Raw genomic sequence first — 20,136 nt, forward strand, 5'->3', positions numbered from 1 at the left:
ACTGTGGTTCAAGAGTGAAACATTTGTAGTCAGGTATTACAAGCTGTGAAAATGATAAACAAAAGCTTGAATGTAAACACTATTCTTCAGAAGGGCAAGCATAGCAGACAGAACTTGTTCCTCACTTCTTTACTAAGGGCTCCATATCTCTGAGAACATGCATTATTGTGGCCAATGCCAGTGGAAATTTCTTCAAGGCACAGATTTTTCTAACCAGTTGAATTGTTGAAACACATTTTAGACCAGAAAAACATAAAAATAAGATGTGAAAATCTCATCCTCTGCAAAGATGGAGTGCAACCTCAGGGCCATAGTGACAGTTCAGATTGTGCAAAGTGGTCTTTCCCATTTGTGGTTCAGATATTCCATCAACTGACTGTATGTCTCAGGTAATAACTTAAAATATGCAAATTGTCCAGTCTAATCATGTGTTTGAAGATTCTGTCTTCATCCAGTTATGTGGATTGTGCTGTTGAACTTCAAAACACAACAGAGGAGAGGGAGTAACTTCCATTTACCCTTTCATATTTTTATAAATTGAAAGAGATTAACTTAATCCTTGCTTTTGACTTAGTTGACACTGGTATATGAATTGTTCTCATGATAATAATTCACTTTTTTCTGACATATCAGTTCTCAGGAGATAAAAAGCTAACTGTAACTGTTTTCAGTAAGCATTTGAGACCCATTAAGAAAAATCTGCTAAGAATCAGTTTTGGAAAGATAACTTAGTAGATTTTGGATCTTCTGATGGAGAACTTGTGTGCCCAATCTAAGCTCGTATTAAAAAGGGAGCAGCACAAAGTGTTAGGCTTTTAGATTTTGGGGAGTTTTAAAAAACATGCTGTGAAAACATGCCACAGGTGCAACTCTCTTCACAAATGAAAGTGATGACTACAGACCTTAAAGTTTAAATCTTGGATTTTGATGCTCTGCAGAAGTTCAACTGAATAAGCTCCACGATGCCTAGCAGAGAATTGACTTATCCCTCGTGAAAGAAATGAGATCAGTCACCCTAAACACACTTTTCTAGAATTAATTTCTAACACAAATTTAAATGGTAGATAAGTGTAACAAGTATCTCCACTGCCACACTTCTGAAATTCCACTCCACTGATATTTTAATTGAAAAAAAAATCACCTCAATCTGAATAAAATCAACATCTACAACTGTGGAGGATAAGAATAATTTCTAGGTTTTAAAAGAAATTCATGCTCTGTTAGATATCCTTCCCCATTGACAGAAAACCAGAGAATTGCTGTATCTTTCACTGTTATCTTAAAGTTGAAAACAAAATCAAAAGATTAAAAGACATTTTGAGTTCAGAGGCCAATAATTCGTAATGAAATTCAGCAGTGAAAATAACAAAAACTAGAATATTACACTGAAGATTATAGCCTACAACTGCATCAGCTCCCTCATAAATGGAAAAGTAAACCAAAAAGAGATAACTAATTTCTGGTAATCCTAGACAGATAAATTTTTGTTCCTTCTAAAAATAAAGAGAAGGTTTCATGGCAGCTGAGTATCTACATTTAATCTGGAATCTGCAAATTCAACTGTGAATCTTGGGATTTTTAATCTGAATTGCTAACAAGGAGGGGAGGAAGAAAGCTGTTTAAACTATTTTTATTCAGTGAATTAAACAAATACGTCTCTGAGACTACACAGACTGCAAGACTCTACTGAGAAACTATTACATCAAAGCAGGCAATTTCAAGAATTGCAACACAGAAAAATCTTAATATTCTCACCATGTCTCATGCCTTCAAAATTCACCTGAGGATGTTTTGTGCCTAAGTCCCTGCCACTTCTTTAAGCTTTGTCAAAATATAGGAAAAGAAGGAAAAGAACACACATACACACATACAAAATCTGATTCCAAGATCTTCCTGTGTGAAAGACTGTCAAATTAAGTCTTGTCCAGTATTGCTGTGTAACTAGTATTTTCCTGCCTAACTTTTTGGGAAGAAAAATATTAATAAAGGGAAAACTACTGCATTTTTACTTGGGTCTTCTGTTTTGATTCACTAACATTTGGAAATTTTTATCTAAAATATGAATTCTGGTAATAGAGGAATTTAAAATAAATTATGGAACTAAATCTCAGACAACATATTAAAAAAAAATCTTAATTTACCAAGATACAAATGCCATTTTACTGCACATATGCATGAGTAACAGGTGTTCCACAAACTTATACTTAGCGGAGAATCTGGAAATACACTGATGGTAAAAGAACATGAAACGAAACTTTTTTTTCCTTCTACATAACTGGCTTTTCTTTGGCCTTGATGAAAACTGATGCTTCATCTGAATTTTCCTTGGAGCCTCTTTGGTGTACCACTAACAACCACACAGGGGCAAACACACGACTTCAAGGAAGAAAGAGAGTCATAAACAAAATTGTGATTCAACAGGAAATTTCTAATTTATTAATCAACCTTGCACTGAATTTAAGATAAATTATTGTTAGAACATTTTATCAGACCTAATTAACTTGGCTGAATAATGTCTGTGGAATTTTCACCATGCTATCCTTGACTTAAAGGCAATATTGTAGAGGAGCTAGGTCATATTGCAGTGATGATCCAATTGAAATTTAAATAATAATAGGAGAATTTGGTTAACTTTACCCGAGCATCTTAAAGGACATTGTCAAAGTCAAGCTTGTCATCCTAACCAGTGAAATGACTCAAGTTCTTCTCAAGGAACAACGTATCTGATTATTAAACAGGCCTGCAAGACAGCTAAAATGAACACACCACTGGCTATAGCGGGATCTGTGGAGTGGAGATGCTCCCAGACTTTTGAGTTTGAATGTGACAGGGGTGGTGGTACCTTATAGCCCACCTCAGAGCTGCAAGTAGTAGTGCTAGCAGAGCAGAGACAAATTGCCCTAATGTATTGAAAACACCCATCTGCAAGCAGCATAGGTAGCAAATGCAGGGAAGAAATAGACATTTTAAGGAGCAAGAATGATAGCTCTCTGACTTAATCTTTCATGTTTTTACTTGATGACAGCAAAAACCATAGGGCTGCAAACTGAAGGACAAAATATTGCCACTAAGAGCTTACTGGTTTGCTAAAAGCTATTAAGAAAATGGAAGCCATCAACATCATGCCAAATAATGGTTCAATAATAGCGGCGTAATGTGAAACTGAGATACTTCATATCACTCTAAAGTGATCATCCAAATAATGAACTGCAAACTCTTCAGCAGAAGATGGTGTTTTCCCACATATGTGCACAGCTATGCTATCAAAATGCAACAGTTCACATTGTTGTTTTTATGCGCAGTTGCTTTGTGGCGGCAACCACAGAACCAGTGTAGGAGCTGCACACCTACACTGTAGGAATAAAGGACCTATCCTATACTCCTTACTCAGGGTAAAATCCTACTAAGTCCAGTTATCAGTAAGGATCAAAAATTCTTAAAATCATCAATCCATCAGTTCTCAAGGAAAAACTTCCTTGTACAAAGTTCAGTCTTTTACTAGCAAGTGAACAATAAGCTTTGAAATCTCAAATCAGAGTTCCATAATCTGTTTTTAAAGTATTCTTCATTATACTGTATTGTCCAAAATACATTCTCTGTAATAAGATAAATATGTCTTTCAATGAGTACATTTTATGTAATAAACATAGTAACACAATAAATATATATAGCATATATACATTTACTATAAACTATAAATACAATCTTTATATAACCATAAAAATGGTAGCAGCAAAAATGGTAGAGGATATATTTAAAACATATCCTCTATTAGAACTTTAGTTGGTTAACAAAAGGCATTTGGAACCTGAGCATTTGTTGCATATTGTTAAATGACCAACTAAAAAAAACATGAGGGAGAAACCAAAAGCCAGATTATCAGAGGGTTTCATTAAGTATTATCAGCTGATGATATTTTTACAATGAGTCTCACTCGGCTGATGATCTCCATTGGCATGCCCCAGTCTAACAGTCTGTGATCCATTCCCACCCAGAGCAGTGAGACAAGGAGACATGGAGGCTAGAAAAGAGACACCCACAGTGAAGAAATCCAGCTGAAATTATTCCTCTGTAGGTTCAAGGCTCTTAAATGTTGCCCCATTATTCTGAGAAGTGCAAGCATAAAGCACATTATGACCTCTCTGTCTTTCTCTGAAAGAGAAGCACGTGATATAAAACATAGAATTGTACAAATTTATTTACCTGTTATGCAATAACTGAGAAATTGTAAGCTCTAATTTCAATTTATTTGTACTCTTTCTAGCCTAAAACATCTGAAAGTTTCAATAAGACATCCTAACCTCAAAATAGTACATATAACATTAGCTGGGCTATCTTTTACTAATTATTCATTTTAGTCTCTCCAAGGTAGAAAGGAATTAGAGTACTGTGATGAGAAATAATGGTCAAATATATTGATCTGCACTGCAAGATCTGCAAGTGAGTCCAAAATTAAATTATCACAATTTAAAATGATATAAAGAATGTATTGACTGTCTGCAAACCAATTCAAATGTGTCCTAATACAGGACAATGACTGCTCGTAGCACTGGAATTAAGCAAGTATTCTGAAAAATTATTTGGATGCATCCTATTATTAGACAAGTTTTCAACAGAAAGAAAATAGAGCGATCAGGTTAATTCTGATGACCAAACACTAGGGTTATGACTGCTTTAACATGGTGAGTTACATGCTATTATTTCATTTAACAACGTTAAAGAACGTTGTAATGTTCTTTGAGGTCATAAAAATGCCTTCATTTACTTTGTGTTTCATGTATGTCCACATATGAATGTAAAAATATACTTACATGTATACATTATAAGCTGACAAATGGATTGGCAGCTGCATAATCATACAGTACACACGCAATGTATTTAATCAGAGCTGTGAACAACGTACAGCCAGAGGAGATTGATTAAGAGGATTTTTACAGGATCACCGGAAACTCTCAATAGCACTTGACAATAATCAAAGCTTTAAATACAATAGCAGGAATTGAGCAGGAATTGAACTGGCTCCAGAGAGGCTAACTCTGCATGTCAATACTTAAAAATGAGAGCTGTGGTGTGAAAAGGAGTGCTAAACTGGAGAAGTGCCAGCTGTTGAAAGCTTGCATCTAAGGCTTAGTCTGAGAATTGCCAATGTTTCTGAAAGAAGATCAGAAGAGCAGAGGATGGGTCTGAAAAAGCAGTCTACCCACAGTGGGTGAGGCTCAGGACTGGCAGTGCAGCACCTGTACTCCACTGCCTACTGTCAGTCTGGGCTTAATTTCCCCTTCTCACCGTTAATCTTCTGAGAAAGATACTTCATTTTCTTGTCATACGTTGATACCTGTACACAAAAACACAACGGAGCAGACCAAGCCATTTTTGGAGCTGTGCTATGGAATTACGACAATTTTTAATACCTGACCTGCCCAGATAATTGTTGAGGCCCTGATCCTGTGAAGAGCAATCTGTGTGCTCAAATTTACATGCTATAATTAAACCCAAGGAGACTGCTTTCAAAGCCTAGAGTTAAACAGGGAAAAGTTTGTAATGAGAAGTCATATCTTTCATTAGATCCGCAGATATAATTGGAAAAAACAGACAGACTTTTGCATACAAGCCCCGTTTCATGTCTCCAGGTCTTGGCAAAGAGCCAGGTCTTTGCAGGATTGAAGCCTAAATGTTATTAGCAGCATTTCACTAGGTATAAATGCTGTTGTAAAAGGAGTTTATTAAAAACTTGAGTTTCTTTGCTTAGAACCCTGCCCAAAACAACCCAAAAATACAGCTTGTTCTCTGTAACAGACTCCTCAGATCAGTAAGAGTAGTATGAAAATTTTTATGAAAGTATTGCAAATCCTAAGCTAGATTATTTGTTGCAAACTGGTTTGTTTTGTTTAAAAAATAATTAAAAATTAATTGAGCCTAAGCATGAGGGAGAAATTGACTCTGTAACCCAGCATTTACAGAACTCATCTGGGATATGGGAGACCAGCATTGAAGCCTCTGCTTTAACAAACAGTTAATTAGTTTTACAAAGTAGAACAACTTTATCAATAGAGATTAGCAAGTCCTATTTTAGAAAACCCATAGTGCTGGTGATGAGGATTCCTTGGTTGATTCCTTGGGATGTGGGATTCATATCCTCTTCCCAAACTTCAGAGGTGCTTTGATTACTTCTGCATTGTTAAATTAAATGCTTTGTGGAGTTTTCTGCCTACAAGAATGACTGATTCCTTTCCGAAATTAGTTGGGCTATTAAAACAGAAAAACTTTTTTGGAAACTATGAAAGCTGTTCATTATTTTAAAGTGAATTCAGGATTTTCTAGTTTTTGCTTCTGGTTCTTATGAGTAATTTCCAACTCTAGTAAATACAAGTCACTACATCTCTGCCTTCAGACGTGTGATCACAGCTGTCTTTCGTGTTGAAAATCATAGAATGATTTGAGTTGGAAGGGATCTTAAAGAGCACCTAATTCCAACACCCCTGCCATGGGCAGGGACACCTCTCACCAGATCAGGCTGCTCAAGGCCCCACCCAACCTAGCTTTGAACACTCCAGGGAGGGGGCATCTACAACTTCCCTGGGCAACCTGTTCCAGTGCCTCACCAACCTTACTGTGAAGAAATTCCTCCTTATATCTAGTCTAAATCTGTCCCTCCCCAATTTATAGCCATTCCCCATAGTCTTATCACTACATGCCTTTACAAAAAGTAGCTCCTCAACTTTCTTGTAGGTCCCCTTGAGGTAGGAAGGTCGCTATAAGGTCTCCTCAGAGCCTTCTCTTCTCCAGGATGAACAAACCCAACTCTCTCAGCCTGTTTTCATATGGGAGGTGCTCTGATCATCTTTCTAGCCCTCCTCTGGATCCATTCCAACAATTCCATATTCCTTATGTTGAAGATTCCAGAACTGGATACAAGACTCCAGATGAGGTCTCACAAGAGCAGAGTAGATGGGAAGAATCTGCTCAACCTGCTGGTCGTGCTTCTTTTGATGCAGCCCAGGATACAGTTGGCCTTCTGGGCTATGAACACGCATTGCTGGCTCACGCTGAGCTTCTCATCAACCAGCATCCCCAAGTCCTCCACAAGGCTGCTCTCAACCTCATCATCTCCCATCCTGTATTAAAACTGCAGATTGCCCCAACCCAGGTGTAGGACCTTGCACTTGCCCTTGTTGAACCTCATGAGAGTCTCACAGGCCCACTTCTCCAGCTTGTCCAGGTCCCTCTGGATGACATCCTGTCCCTCCAGTGTGGCAACTGCACAACTCAGCTTGATGTCATCTGTAATCTTGCTGAGGATACACTCAATCTCTCTGTCTATATCATTGATGAAGATATTAAACAGCACTGGTCCCAATATGAACCCCTGAGGGACACCACTTGCCACAGATCTCCATCTGGACATCGAGCTGTTGACCACTACTGTCTGAATACAACCATCCAACCAATTTCTTATCCACCAAACAGTCCACATATCAAATCCATCTCTCTCCAATTTGGAAAGTCTTTTGTGCTGAAAATGTGCCGTGTATACGAACAAATGTCAGCTTCAAAGGGTTCACACAAAGCTCGGTAAAGTTATTAGGTTATTTTCATCAGTTACATTGAGCTTTGGGATAGCCTTACAGGTGTACACTAAAAAAGGTCCTGAACAAGGTGAGATAAGGTCTGTTTCTCAAAACATGAAGATATAGATGGCAATGTCTATGACCAAGTCCAGTGTAATGATCCTGACAACGTCTCCAAAATATGAGATCCTGAGGGAATAACTCTACATTGGAGCTGCAGTATGTTCCAGACTGATTTTGATGAAAGGTGAATCAGGACCACCAGTGTTACCACAAAGCACATAACTCTCTCAGTCTAAACACAGACTTTGAGCTTTATATTCTGGGCTCTAGCAGTGAGAGCACTCTCTTGAAATTGGCTAGAGACCAAGTTAGCCAAGGCAATGGTCTGTATTGCAAACAAAAAAAATATCAAAAGTACTTTCAGTTATAGTTTTCATAAAGAAACTGAATTGTAGTTTGCTGAAGAGTGAGATCTCAATCTGTTTAAAGTGCAAGTACTTGCTCATGCTGGTTTTATGCTTTGCCGTAGACTTTATAATTGAGAACCACAAACTGGACAATATGGACAGACTCCTATCTCATCCTGACATATTTCTATTCTTGATATTCATGCCTGGAACCACTTGATGACTTTTGTTGATGTGCAGACATGTTTTATAAAATCATAGAATCACAGAATAGTTTAGGTCGGAAGGGACCTTTAAAGATCATCCAGTTCCAACACTCCTGCCATGGGCAGGGATGCCTTCCAGTAGATCAGGTTGCTCAAAGCCCCATCCAATCTGGCCTTGAATGTTTTCAATACACTTCTACCATCTCTCTGGGCAACCTGTTCCAGTGCCTCACCACCCTCACTGTAAAAAAAATTCTTCCTTATATGGAAAAAAATTCTTCCTTATGTGGACGTTCCAACAGATCCATGTCTTTCTTATGCTGAGGACTTCAGAGGTCAATGCAGTAGTCCAGGTGGGGTCTCATGAAAGTGGACAAGAGAGGGAGAATCCCCTCTCCTCAGCGTGTTGGCCACGCTTCTTTTGATGCAGCCCAGGATATGGTTGGTCTCCTGGGCCATTGCTGATTCATGTCCAGTTTTTCATCCACCAGCATCCCCAAGTCTTTCTCAACAGGGATAGTCTCAATCCCTTCATCCACCAGTCTGTATTGATACTGAGGGTTGCCATGATCCAAATGCAGGACTTTACAGGTGGCCTAGTTGTTCTTCATGAGATATTCACAGTTTTATCATGTTTATTTTAGAGTTTCAGTGGTATTCGTCACCTGCCCTGACAACATGGGAAGTGAAACCCAGCTAGTGGAAGAAATAATTGTTACCACTATCCCTGTATCTTGTGGGGGCCTCTTTACCTGGCTCTGAAGGTTGTGGAAATAAGCAGGATGAGTGTCTGGCTGGCCAGGGGCTCCTCTTCTTTTGCCAGAGTTTAAGCCAATTCCACTCTACCCTTTTGCAGTTAAACAATAAAAGCAGGGATATTCTGATGAACAAAATATACAGTCTACAAAAAAATAAAAGCTGTCATTCTCATGGAAGTGTTGCCATCTTAAACAACACATACAGCCACCGGAAGTCACATCAAACTAAAAGTAATGTTGACTCTGGATTTACTGCCTCAATTCACCTTGATGTAACATTGACATAAATGTATCCCTGAGCAGTAATCTAAGCCACTGTCATGGCTTAACCTAGCAGGCGGCCAAACACTACATACCCACTTACTCGCTCTCCTCCTTCAGTGGGATGGGGGAAAGAATCAAGGGAAAATGAAAAGCAGAATTTGTGGTTTGAGAAAAAAACAGTTTAATAATACAACAAAGGAAGAGAAAACAAGGATAATAATTATTATTATAATAATAATAGAATACGCAAAACAAGTGATGCACAATGAATTGTTCACTGCCTAATGAACTATACCCAGCCCATCACTGAGCAATGAACACTGACAACTGGCCAGCTTCTCATTTACGTAACGAGTATGACATTATAGGGTATCGAATACCTCTTTGTTCAGCTTGGGTCAGCTGCCTGGCTATGCCCCCTCCTAAATGCTTGCACACCTTCGTGCTAACAGAGCATGGGAAATGAACAAAGTCCTTGATTTCTTAGGAATAACTGAAAACATTAATGTATTATCAACATACTTCTCTTAAGCCTGTTGTTGCTGGGAAGGAAATTAACTATATCCCATCCAAGCCTAACCATTACCTGGCAACAGCTAAAGGAATATGTGTTATCAACATCATTCTTATACTAAGTCCAAAATACAGCAGCCCTTGGGAGGAAAATTAACTCTATCCTAACAGAAACCAGGACGCACACTCTCCAAAACCAGTAATTCCATGAAACATGAATGTGCTTTTATTGCTCCTTTCCTTTGGAAATCAGCTTAAAGCACATCTTCTTAGTCTGATTTCTACTCTGTCTCTTTTGCTCCTGTGAAAATTCTTCACACTAAGTGGCTGCGAAATTTAACAAGTGAATAATAAAGGGTAAATCATTAAATAAATGCGACACACATTTTTTTCCCGTTACTTCTACCTTAACTCTTAACCTTCGATACACAATTTCCATCTTTTATTTTCAACCACCAGTGTGTTATGCCTGCTTTAGGCCTGGACACAATTAAAGGAAATTTAGGCCTCAGTTTTCACAAGACAGGCAATCAAGCAGGTGGTGGCTGTTAGACGTTGAAAGCCATAGTTCACTGTTCAACAAGCACCATGGACAAGCGGAAGAATTTTATTTACATTTATATGATCATCATGCTCTGGAAAGCTGACAATGTAAATATCACTACCTAATGACTGATAAAATTCATGGGCTGAGAAAACAAGTTGCTTCCTACAAGAGTAGTAATTTATTTCTTAAAAGAAAATGTAAAAAACAGGGGAAAAAAAGAGATTCAAAATAGAGTTAGGAGGGGAAGGTATTCAAACATTTAGTTTTCAATGTATGCATCTTTTTTTCTGTATCACTATGATAACATTTGTAGCAATTAACAGTTTTTAAATATTTTTTTTTCACCTTACTCCTATTCACCAACTGAGCCTAGTTATTCACAACAGAGAACAAGGGACACAGGGAGAAAGATTTCATTCCCAATGAAGATTAGCCATTCATTTATTTGGAAGTAATTTGGCAGCCCTTGATCACCTCCTGGAAAACACTGACTCGATTATGCATAAGGAATCATATCCTCAAGTTCAGAATTTTTCAAGGAGAAAACACTTCATTCTGTGAAAACTTAACCTGGAAAAGGATGCAAATATTTTAATTTAGCCCTGTGATTGATATCTTATAATCAGCTATTATTAAAGTTTTGCTAATCAGACTGTAAATGTAAGTATTCTATTTAATTTTTCTACTGTAATTATTGCACTTCACTATTACATAAATTTACTTCAATGACATACAATGAAGGCTTTGTCATGAACTAAATTCCACTGACATTAGTAACATTTATTCCTGCTTCATTCAAAGATAAAATTGGTCTGTGGGAAAAATAAGAAAACCATGGCCAGCAGTGGCTGTTCTCACATTTGCTGCTTTTATCCATCAACACCTACGTAGCTAATAATTCAGGCCATAAAAGTCTGGCCAAACCCAACCAAACATCAAGTGATTATTCTGAAATCCTGCCATTTAGGTCTGATTCTGCTCCTTTGATTATGGCCCACTGCACTTAAACTTGTGCTTCCCTAAAAAGAAATGGAGTCTTGAAATGTCTCCACAGCAACTTCAGATAACCGTAACTGGAGTGTAAAGTTAATTCTCCCTACTATCAGAAGAAATGCTTGTTGCAAAAGGAAGTGTGCAATGTAAACAGATTTTTTTTCTCTGCTAAAATGAAAAATTATCTGTTTTATTTCTTTGTAGTCCTTTCAGCAATGAGACTTATTTGCTCAAATTATTAGTCTAAATCTCCTATGTGGGAGTTTGCTCAAGGTGCTCACACTTAGAGCTCATCAAGTAACAGTAAATATGTTTGCATAATGTATTTGTTAAGTGGCAAAAGAAATTATCAAACTTCGTTATTTGACAGTAGCTGAATTGAAAAACATATTCACAGACAATTTATTCGAGAGAAAATGCCTATCAAATACATGTTTTTGCAGCAAATATTTTATTATCTTTAGTTTTCCTTTGCTTCAGAGATAGGTTCTATTGGTTTACTTACATTACTTTTACAATCTTGGTGTTCTTCTAGTGGTTAGGATGGGACTAAGTAAGAAGGTGGAGGAAATGTTAAAGGAATAGACTCTTGTGTCCTACTTTTCTGATTTGTATCTATTATCCAACAATTTAAATGTAAAATACAGAAAACTGATAGTACTATCAAGATGTTCAGGCAGTCCCTCACAGAAACTGCACTTCAGAAGCTGACTTTCTCTGGTACTAAGACGTACTCAACAGGCTCCAAGGCTCTTAAGGATAAAATCCCAGCAAGATAAATTTTCTTCGTAACAGTGGCGTCATGAATAATGAAAACATTATTTTACTTCAAATGCAATTGTATTTTGGTTGAGAAACTGACAAACCAGAAACATTTCCAGTCTTGTAATAAAAGTAATGCCCAGATATCATTTCACAGATTAGGTTCTAGAGAACCCTTCGATTTGACATCCTTCTTGAAATTTGGGTCTGAATTTATGCTTTACAACTCAGGACCTTTAAACTCTAAAAGCACTCCCCAAACACTTGAAAGCCTGAGAATCCACCTTTTCTAATGATAATTCAGGTATGGACAGCATCAGTCTGTTCTTTAACCTCACAACACCAGAAACCACAGTAGTGAAGCTGGCACTTAAATTTGACCTTTCACCTTAAACTTCAAGAAAAAAATCACCTACTAGTTAAAGTGCTTTATCAAAACAATTAAATTTGAAGCATCTCAGGAGAAATAGTGCTGTACTTTTTGCTTGAATAGTATCTGCTCACTGAAAAGAAGGCATCCAGTTGTCTGAAAATGGAACATCACATTATTTTTTGGGTAGGCTTTTTGCCAGCAGTAGTTAGAACAAATAGATTAACACATGCTCTAATTATATTTAGCATAACAATCTTATTTAAAATGTAAATTGTTATAGTTGTTATTTAGTGTCACTTGTAATAAATCTACACTACATTAATTCCCCAAGTAAGGGTGCATTATTTAGTTCATAAATTTAAAAAAGTCTTTTAAAAATATTTACTCTTCACGAATAGTAATAAATACAGATTCAGAGCAAAGTTACAATACGGGGAGGTTTTTTCAGACCTGCTTAGCAGGGTGTATTTTTATTTTGGTAATGTCAAAATTTCTAGTAAACTTTTTCCTTGTTTTTTTCTATTTTAAAGAAATCACACCAAAGACCTAAGACCAGTCAGGCATCATCAGATCACAAAACATCTCCTCTTGGGCACCCTGATCTACTGGAACGTGTCCCTTCCCATGGCAGGGAGGTTGGAGCTAGATGATCTTTAAGGTTTCTTCCAGCACCAACTATTCTATGATTCTACCATTCTATGCTTCTGTGATTTAGCAGGTGACAATGTCAGTGAATTCAAAATACGTGCAATGTGTTTACAAAGCAAAACACAATGCTCTGCTCCCTAGGTACTTGTGGAGGGGGGATATATAAACACTTCTTAAGGCAAAACCTCCCTGAGAGAGGAGTGCAAAACCATTTCAGTTGCTTGCTCAAAACCTGCAGAAACGCAGGAACAAATCTATCTTCCAATAAAAATGTGCCCTATCCTTTATCTCAGGAGAGCACTCTTCATTTATTTAAGCTTCCCAAAATAGGCATTTTGTTTCAATGAACTGTGTTTATTACGATCCTTGTAAGAGAGGGCTTTGAAATTTTCTGTGAGACTACAGATCCCCTTAGGAACCTCAATGCACTTTTCTGAGGTCAAATCCTACCCCCGTCTTTGATGAAATCTAAATGGACTTATCTTGCTGATTACCAATAGGATCCCTTCTGCAAGGATGAAATTGCCATTATTAGACCACTTTTCATTTTACAAAGCCCTTGGGACTCAGTTTCACAACTCCCTTCAAATTTCAAATGCAATCCAAGCAGTTCTAAGATTTCTCTCTAGCACCTTAACTCATCAAGACGCTTCTTCTGAAAATGTGAACAAATATATTAGGGTAGTGAGTTCAGCTGGTGATCACACAGTCCTGCTGATGACTTCCCACCCCTGACTTCCAATTGCGTGTGTGACCTTCTCTTTCTCATACAGTTTAGTAAGAATATATGGTACCTCACAAGGAAGCAGACAGGTGAAATAAAAATTAAAATTTCATTTAGACCAGAATTACAGTTTTATAAAGTAGCCTTCCAACATTTAAAGTGTGGGGAAAATTACAGCTTTTGTGGTATGTAAATATCTTATCACTTGTTGATACCATAAAAAGAATAGCTGGTACCTACATGCATATCAGTTTCCTGTCTAAAATGTCTTGCTACCAAGGGTAGCGTTGGCCAGAATGAGGCACCGTTATATAAATGTGGGCTAGCAAATAAAAACTATACATATGAAAATAGGAGAAAAAATCAGATTGTCTCTTTTTTTCATTTTGCCTTTCAATTTTAGCTCTGGGTTTGTGGCAACACATAAGGAATGGGCAAAATACATCCACGCCTGAAAAAAAAAGAAAAAAGAAGAAAAATAAATCTACTTAAAGAACAACGGCTATCTGCTCTCCTTCTTCATCAGAATGACTAGTGCTGAAAAGCTGACACGTGTTGACAGTCACACGAGCTGTACATGCCCTGCTCTTCCAAGCACCAGCCCTCCGTCACTGTGGGGGTGCATCTGTCACTGCAATGCAATATTTATTATTATATTTGCCTGTGTTTTTATATGTAATCTGGTTTGTTTAATGCTTCTCCCCTGATATTTTCTCATTCTCATGCATATATTCAGCTCTGCAGTTCAGTCAGTCTGAAAGCAAAAAGCACTGCACATTTCAGATAATTCATGTAATTTTGAACATTTTCAGGTTGAGCCACCGTCAGAACATAGAGGACGTTTTTGACAAAACAAAGTTTGGTAGACTAGTCACACCTAGATCAAACTTTGTTTTTTAATACCCACTGTGCACATTTCAGTAAATTTATGCCTTCCTGAAATGAACACGGTCCTTCTGTTTCTAAGGACGAAAGCAGGGTATCTCAAGATAAAATTTTGTCACAGGTGTCTCAGTCTAGCATTTCTCACAATAAAATGAAGCACTTTTCATAAACGGATATACCATGTCCATTAATTAACAGGAGCTTCTTGTTTTCTCAGTTTGCACATGCAAAACCAAGAAGACTCTTTGCTCCAAACACTGAGAAACGTTTGGAAGAACCGGCATTTCCTTGGACGAGCCTGTGACCAGAAAGAGATGACAAGAATGTTGTGTATCAAAGGAAGTGAAAAAATGAGGCAACTCATTTCATTGTAAAAGGCTTCTTCCCAACACTATTATGCCTGGAATAGTAGAATGTCTTTGTGATACTAGCTGGAACTACTATGAGGTAATTATATGTAGTTACATAAAACAGCTTAATGCTAGCCCAGCAAATTGTCTAAAAGAAGAGAAGGTATTATTGTTAAATGTTTTGTCATGATGACCATGCCCTTTATTTATCTCTAACACAACATGCTTATTCTGCCCCATCTACTGTTTTCACCCTGCAAATTTATGAGGCTCTATTAATCTTCTGCCCTGCTGACTCTCTCTGTTGCAAAGTGTCAGCAGACTTTTGTACCTTGCTAATGTACAAAGTGCTTCCTATGAGTAATATCAGCATTTTGCCTTTTAATTGCACATATAATTTTTAGGTCTTACAGCTAATAAGGGAATTGAGACCACAGTTCATCATTGTCTTGAATGGTACTCCAGGGGTGTAGGGACTGTAGAAGCTCAGAGAAGAATATACTTGTCCTCGTTCCAAGCAGTAGTTTCTCTCATTATAGCAGCTCCATTCACACCAGTACAGTTACAGGTCTGCCAGTATTTCCATTATAAGCCCAAGTTTTGGGGATTTCAAAACTGTTGTAAAAATATATAAAACATAGGATATGTTCTTTTGTCTTAGATTTTTATTTGCATTATTACTATGCATTTTTGTATTATTGTTGTTATTATTGTTTTGATTACTATTATTATTACAACTTTCTATAGAAGTTGATTTTTACTATTTTAAAGACCTCATTACTTGCAGGGGAGAAAACGTTTTGTATCAAACTGAAAACTGGAATTCCTCGTACTTGAACTAGGTTGTGAGTTTGTTCATTGCTTGTTCCATCTTTTCCAATGAAAACCAAACGATGCACAGTAGTTTTATGCTAACAAACTTTAACAAGGATGTTTCCCCTCATTTTGAAATTGATATTTCTGAGGAGTATTCTTATTGTTGAACCAATTGGAGAGAAAAGTATCAATTTGCCTTCCTTCTTTTTCTATAGTAGTAGTTAGTTAAAGAGAAGATCTCATGTATCACATGCCGGAGAGTTTGAAAAACATGTGCCAAATTGTGCAATTAAGTGCTTCTCTCAAAAGCACGTAAAGTAATAAAAAATAAACAGATTGACTACTGGAATATCATGCCATGGGAGCTGCTTGTAAGCAAATGACAGGCTGTTCTTAACTATCAGGCACTATTTTATTGTAGAAAATTCCACAGAAGAATCAAAGGTGTGGTATATTTTTGAGATCCTGCTAGGAATGTTGCTAACCAAGACACCACTTCGAACTCCTGGGCATAATGGAGGAAGTGTGGGAGGTAAAAACAAGGGCCTGTGGCTACACGGCCTCCAAGGGCACTTTTGCATGAGAGAGTGAGAAGATTTGGTATGCCTTCAGAAGGCTCACGCTATGCAGATCCGCTGCTTTTTTTTATTTCCTCTGTCTCTGAACACTCAGGATTCCTGGGTGTGATGACACTCCAGAACATCTCATGTCTTTCCCCTGGTTTTCTCACAATTGCCCCACAGTTTGTCAACATCTGCATCATATTGGCTATTTATCTGAAGATTTTTTAGCATTTGATTGTTATATCATCTCCAGTTCTGGTATTGTTGTTACAAAGTGATGTATTATTCATGCAATCGAGGGCTCGGTTTTCAAACTTGTGGACTTCATACCATATTACTATCATAAATATTGATTTCAAGGCACCCATAAGCATTTTTAGTCCTTCACTGAAAACATAAAAAAAGACATCTGTACTCTGTGGAGCATAAAATCAAAGGTTATATACACATGGCACAGTGGGATGCCAATCTAGAGATCCCACATAGATGTCCAGACACACAGTAGGCATTTGCGCAGATATGTGCCAGGACCCACAAGCTGTGTAGCTGCATCTCCACACATTTTGTGCTTTAGACTAAGTAACTGTCTCTCTTAATGAGTTTGGACCCTTTGCTGCACTTATACAACTACATTGCTTCGTTTTCTGGGGTCAGATCAGTGGATAGTGGCAGCGCACTGGCAGATGGCTTTTATCGACAAGTCAGATTATAATAATACCAAAAAAGAAGAGGAACAAAGGCCATGGTTTACATAATCCTGGCACTAATTTTGAGCATTCAAGTGGTTTTGTCCTCTTATGAAAGCCCACTCTTTTTTGTTTATTATGAGATGAACAGTAAAACCTGAATTCACTGGATGCAAGGTGAGAAAGGAAAGGAGGGTCCAAACAGGCTCTGAGTGAGCATTCACAACTTCTTCATAAACTGGATCCTCACTCTGGCTTCCTGACTTCTTGTTTTCTTTGGTGGAAATATTGCCCCAGTTTCAACTGAACATAGCCTTGCTGTAACCACTGTAACCATATTTCTGAGGAAAGGATTCCAATTAAATTATTTCAAGCCAGGTTTCTCACCTGAGTTAAGAATGATGTTGCCACTATATATCAATGACTCACGTAGTGTCTGGAAAACCATTGCAAAAGCCTTAAGGGAAGTATTTGTGTGTACATGCATACATAAATATATATAAAATAACTGTGTATATTTATAAAAAGGACAAAGAATAAATACCTTTTAAAAGACCCATATATTAGTGACAAGAAGGTTCACTATACACTCTTATCTCAGCACTACAGTAAACACACCAACCCTTTCTCCAGTATTCGAAACATCTCCTGAAGTGTGCAGCCAGATTACAGGCCTTACACTTTCCATTATCCCCTATTTTAATTTAAAACAGTACTGCAACAATTCCTAATAAAACACCTACTAGTCATAGCAGGAATAAACCTAGAAATTGGCCTTTAGTAGATTTCAATGAAAACAGAGTACCATAGAGACTTCTAAAAAGATTTTTACGCAAAAACTAGTGTCATAAAGATGTAAGTGATTGTTCACAGTATAAAACGTTGATGAAATACAGACATTTCCATTAGCCTTTCTAAAAAGATTACCCAAATGTTCATCAGTGCATTTTCTTTTCTTTGAATTGCCTTTATAGTTTTCCTTCTTATTATTTTACTATTAAACAATTTGAAATGTTTTTCTCTTACCAGTCACAAAAAATGTCCTTCCTCCAGTTTTCCTTTATAGATGTCATTATTTGGTCTCCTCTCAATGAAGAGTGATATTCCAAAGGAGAATATTAACCTTAGCTTACCTCTCCGGTTAAATAAAAATTACTTCTAAACTTCTGAAGCTTATATTCCTTCAGTTATTGAAATGTTTATGAAAAAAACATTTCTTTCGTACACTGACTGCATGAATTTGACTTATTTCTTTTTCTGGCTCCTCTTTTTAGACTAGAAGTACTGCACATAGCAGATTATCAAATGCACTTAAAACAAAGCTAGACTACATTAATTAGTGTTGTATGTGCACTTGAAGTGGGTAATATAGTTCATCCTCTGGCACTCAGCTCATTAATTTCAAAATGTATGTTACTAAACCTCTTATCTTGGTTTTATCTAATTAAATTATTAAGATGAAACTTAATAAAATCAGAGGTTTTTAAATGTCATTCAAGGCACAGCTACAATTAAGAGATCAAATATTCATAGTTTTTGAAAACTCAATCTAGCATGACCACTTTTTGTGTATAATCAATTTTGTGCTGATATTTTTCCAAACTGAACTGTCATTATTTCAATAACGTTATGATTTGCAAAGATAGAAGTCAGGAAATTAGTACATACGACTCTGAACAGATAGGTTAATTAAGGTTGAGTCTGGTATTGATATGTACATATTATAAACATTTAAATAGTATAGATTAATAGAGGCCCTGAAGCCAAAATGGTGCAGCAGGCTGTTATTGTCCTCTAAATACTGCAGTGTCACTGGGTCAGCTGAAGTTACTGTCAGAGTGAACTGGATGGCTAAGAACAAGCATCTGGTGTCTTCTGTACACCCTGATACAGATAGGTGGCAGATATTCGGTGGCAGACGTAACATAAACAATACTTATGTTTTTCTAAGGTAGCAGCTTGAGAAATACCAGATAGCCAAGAGCATTTAAAATGGCAATAGACATATATATATTGAGGTGAATGAATTACCTATTTCCAGATCATTCAGATATTGTATACTGTAAAGACTTCAATACTTCTGTCTGAAACACCAAGTAAGTTTGTTCTAGCAAGAGAAATAAGGAACCACAGAGGAAGCTGGAACCATTACCTTGCAGCTGGTCAGAATTGCAAGTACTGGGCACAGAATTATAGATCCATTCAGGCTGGAAGAGACCTCAAGAAGTTTTAATTCCAAGCTCCTGCTCAAAGTAAGAGCAGCTCTAAGCTCAGAGCGGGCTGCTGGGGAGTGTGTCATCGTGTCTTGAAAACCTACGAGGACAAAGGCAGCACAATCTGTCTGGGAAACCTGGTCCACTGCCTGTCTGTCCTCATTTCTTCCTTATATAAATTCTAAGTATCTCTCTTTCCAATTTATGCAAGGTCCATAGCTTTGATTTGGGTTAAAATAAGATTTTTTTGCCTTTCCACTTTCCCTTGGCTCCTTGAAATCTCTTTCAGTACGTTGCCTTCACAGAAGTTGTTGAATTTTGGTTTGACTGCTGCAGGAGTCAGCCACCTATACATGGCTGCAAATATTGACCCGTGCATGGAAGAGCTGATGCCATAAGCAAACTAAGGGATACGGCATCAGGGGAAGCAAGTGTGGATACAGCAAGTTCCAGCCACGAAAATACTCCTGAGGAATGTAAGTGTTTGGCGGCTTCTTGCCTGTTTAAGAAGTAGCATTTCTGTGTTCTCACTAACTCTTTCCACACAATTATCCTCAAATTAAAAGTAAAAAAATTAATCCATCATTCTTCCTTGAAAGCTGCCAGTCTCTAGATTAGTGAATGCAGAAGATTTAGTGTTTTCTCTTTGTCGTTGCTGTCATTATACTTGTGGCTGCCAGTCCTGCTCAGGATAAATAATGTCTTGTACAAAAGAAACAGCAAAACACTTTCTGTTTTGGAATGAGCCACCAGATAAAGACAGACAGGACTGGAAGGATGAAAAGAAGAAAACTTGAAGGACATAATTGTAGATGGAGAGCACATTTTAATAAGATAAGTCAGCACATTCATGATAC

The 20,136-nt window shown here is 37.3% G+C and overlaps 1 long non-coding RNA gene across 1 annotated transcript in view; it reads left to right on the plus strand.

Moving 5' to 3' along the window:
- The window catches only part of LOC128854100 (uncharacterized), a 60,945-nt gene extending 42,865 nt beyond the window's left edge, over window positions 1-18,080 (plus strand). Inside the window, exon 3 of the long non-coding RNA XR_008453001.1 lies at window positions 14,869-18,080. This is a non-coding gene — a long non-coding RNA (uncharacterized LOC128854100). The remainder of the gene's footprint in view (window positions 1-14,868) is intronic.
- Window positions 18,081-20,136: the final 2,056 nt, after the last annotated feature.

Source organism: Cuculus canorus, chromosome 1, assembly GCF_017976375.1.
Source record: "Cuculus canorus isolate bCucCan1 chromosome 1, bCucCan1.pri, whole genome shotgun sequence".
Taxonomy (NCBI): Eukaryota; Metazoa; Chordata; class Aves; order Cuculiformes; family Cuculidae; genus Cuculus; species Cuculus canorus.